This window comes from Quercus robur, chromosome 5 (genome assembly GCF_932294415.1).
Source record: "Quercus robur chromosome 5, dhQueRobu3.1, whole genome shotgun sequence".
NCBI lineage: Eukaryota > Viridiplantae > Streptophyta > Magnoliopsida > Fagales > Fagaceae > Quercus > Quercus robur.
This window is the reverse complement of record NC_065538.1, coordinates 10,806,750-10,809,959: the sequence shown is the minus strand read 5'-3', so window position 1 is coordinate 10,809,959 and position 3,210 is coordinate 10,806,750.

Sequence of the window (3,210 nt, the reverse complement as noted above, 5' to 3'; positions counted from 1 at the left end):
TTGGACTATAACCTTCTTTGGCTTGGGCTTTAGGGCTCCCCATGAATAAGTGGGCCCGGCCCATAAATTGCTGGGCCCCACAATAGCCCCTCAAAACCCTGCTGTCCGACTTCCTGGTTGGAGAGGGGGGTTTTGGTAACACCGAGCCTTTATTATGGCTTATTTAATTCAGCCCTTGACTGACGCTGGCGACTCTTCACCTGCCCAGGGAATGTACCGGTCTACAAGATGTTCTCCTTGATTTGCGCACGATGCGTTTATGCCGTTTGGTTATCTAAAACGCGTCTTTAATATCTTCCCTTTACGAGACCTCCCAGGTTCAACGGTTTTTGATGGCGTGGGGGAATGAAACGGGCGTATTCATGTTTGCAGATTTCCTTGGAGATCTGAACTCATTAAGTACTCTTTTCTTCGTCCCCTATATAAAGAGAAGAAACAAGAGTTGTTTCTCCCACAGATGAATCCCTTTACTCCCCCCAAAATTTGAAACCCTTAGATTCCTTCCGGAGTTTACTTTTATTCTCCGGTTATACCTTAACCTGTAATACACTCACCGTAGTAATAAGCAATGAAAAAACTATTCCCCTCCCAGAAACACCATGTTCTAACGAAGCTCGAAATGGCTCGGTCAGGGCAAGGATGGCGGAGACTCAAGATTTGTCTCGCCTTTCTTTCAGCCAAAATCCGAAGCAGGGACTCGTCACGTCACATTTTTGGCGTGACTGAGCCGAGGACACACATCATCAGTACTACCCGCTCTCTCATGAGCATATCTAATATGGCACCAGTGTGTTAAGCGTCAGGACTGGGGCAGGGACTAAGTGCCCCTGCTTCTTCCTCTCTTCGTTCACTGGCGCCTCCTTTTGCCTCTCTTTCTTCCTTCTCATCTTTTCCCTCTTCTTCTCCTCCTTCTTTTACTCATGTCCTCCATCTTCCTCATTCATCTCCTCCATCTTCCTCATTCATCTCCTCCATCCTCTTCTTCCTTCTCCTTCATCTTCTTCTTCCTTCTCCTTCATCTTTTCTAAAGAAGGTTCTTCTCTCAATATGAGCAATACTAAGGCAGAGATTGGAGAGACTTTGAAGACGAGTTGAAAAGACATCTGACTGTTTACTTATCTGTATTGCGGATGTTATTGTTGCTTCGGCAGTTTACCTTTTGTATAGGCTTGTTTAAGCCCCTTTTTGTATGTTGTAATAATTTTTCATACTAATAAAAATTGTTGTTATTTTACTTCGCATGTTCTGTTTCTATGTTTTTACAATTTTACAAGCGCTGCTTGGCACAATAATATAGCATTTGAACCAATGACAACTAAGGCCAAAATACTTGCTAATAAAAAGATGTCACCATAACTTTAATAGAATTATTTGACACAGCAATGCCTATCTGTGAATAACGATACTTACCCAAAACAATGAAGAGATTAGAATTGGATGCTCTATGCGGTGTAGGAGATAATCATCCGAAGACATATCCCTCGCAAGAATGAACAGCCCCCATAGGCTACCAAATAGTGGGGTGTCTCGCCATCATCCTAACACTTTTATCGGCCTTAACATTTTACAGTATTTGAGCCGAAGGCTTTCCCCGTCCGAGTAGTGGGCGTCCCAATAGATTTGAGTCCGAGGACTTCGCAACGCCTTGGTTCTGTCCAAAACCTAGTTTTGTCATCTAGGTAGTTGGTTTCCCCATAGGCTTGAGTCCGAAGGCTGTAGTTCAGTTTCTCCTTTTCCTCAGGTATTTCGCGAGGTGCCGAGCAGGAGGTTGTCCTCGGCAACGGCTATTCCTCGACGTGGGCCATTGTCCCTGGGCCCCCATGCAGAACGGGCCTGGGCTGCGAATTCACTAGGCCCACAACTTAAAGGGTATTTCTGTAGTCTTTGGTCACGCGGTACTTTTTGGCGTCCCAGTGTTCGAGGTGCACCTTCCCGAGACTCCTTTAATCCCATGGTTGCAGGTGGCGTTGGAGATTGAGCCAGAGCCATCTTGTCTGTAGCGTTCCTTGGGACGCTGCATGAATTAAATGCCATCATCTTATCTTTTTAAATAAATAGGAGAGAAAGTTGCTTCACCTACGCACCAATTCTTCAGTTTCCTCCCAAATCACAACTCCCATATTCGGTGCTATCCCCCCTTAGCATAACATGTTTGAGGCGAGGGTTGGGGAGAAGAAACTCTCTCCGCCACAGAGGTGCCGTGTCCTCCTAAGACTCAGAATAGTGAGGTACGGGCAAAGGAAGCATAAATTCAAGAGAATACTCCGCTTCGACAGAGGGGAAAGGGTGTTTCTCCCTCTTTTAGTCAAAATCCGAAGCAGGTTCTGTTCATGCCAGAATTTTGGTGTGTCAGAAGAAAGATTCTCCGCCATCATCGCCTCTGCCCTGTCGCAGGCAAATTTTTGGTGAAGGCTCCTCAACTTCCGGCTCCCTGCACCTTTCCTTCAGCGGTGTGAGGCTCGAGTTGGGTTTCTTTTGCTGCCTGAGTTATGGGCATGTAAAAGCATTGAGGAAGAACAAGGTCTTGGAGCAGTAGCCAACCTCTCCTCTGATCCACTTCCTCGGCTTTATCTTATTCTCTTGTATTTTTCTTTCTTTTTGGTTATGTGGTTAGCTTTAGAAGCCAACCTCTTGTCTGTACTGCCTCTTCTGCTTTGTCTTATTCTCTTGTATCTTCCTTTTCAATTATACAGTGAGCTTTAACATAAGCTGATTCCAGCTTTTCATTGTACGCTGTACTATTTCTTTGTTTTAGTAAAAATGGAAATTTATTTACTTGTTTTGAATACTGTTCTTTTGGCAACACCACTTTGTGAATGGGTGTGCCCCAGGTGTGTGTTTCTCCTCAGCGATATTTAGAGCAAGAACCCTTGAAACACAATCCAACTAATTCTTATTTACCGACACTACCAGGCATAATAATAACAATTCATAGTAAGTTAAACTTAGGAAACTAACCGAGACAACGGTTGAACGTTCTGTAATAAGCGCGAGAATACTGTCCGAGAACGATAAATTCTAAATGATTCATCTGAGAGGGTGACCGAGCATTGAATGACTTCGATTATGCTTTTGGAAACATGTTGCTCCATGTAGTTCAGGAATCCATGGTGTCGAGGATCCGAGGGCAAACTAGAGAATCCATGTAGTTTAGGAATTAACCCAGTTGTTAATGGAGAGTTTTCCTCGGGGAGGTTCTAAGGTCTACGT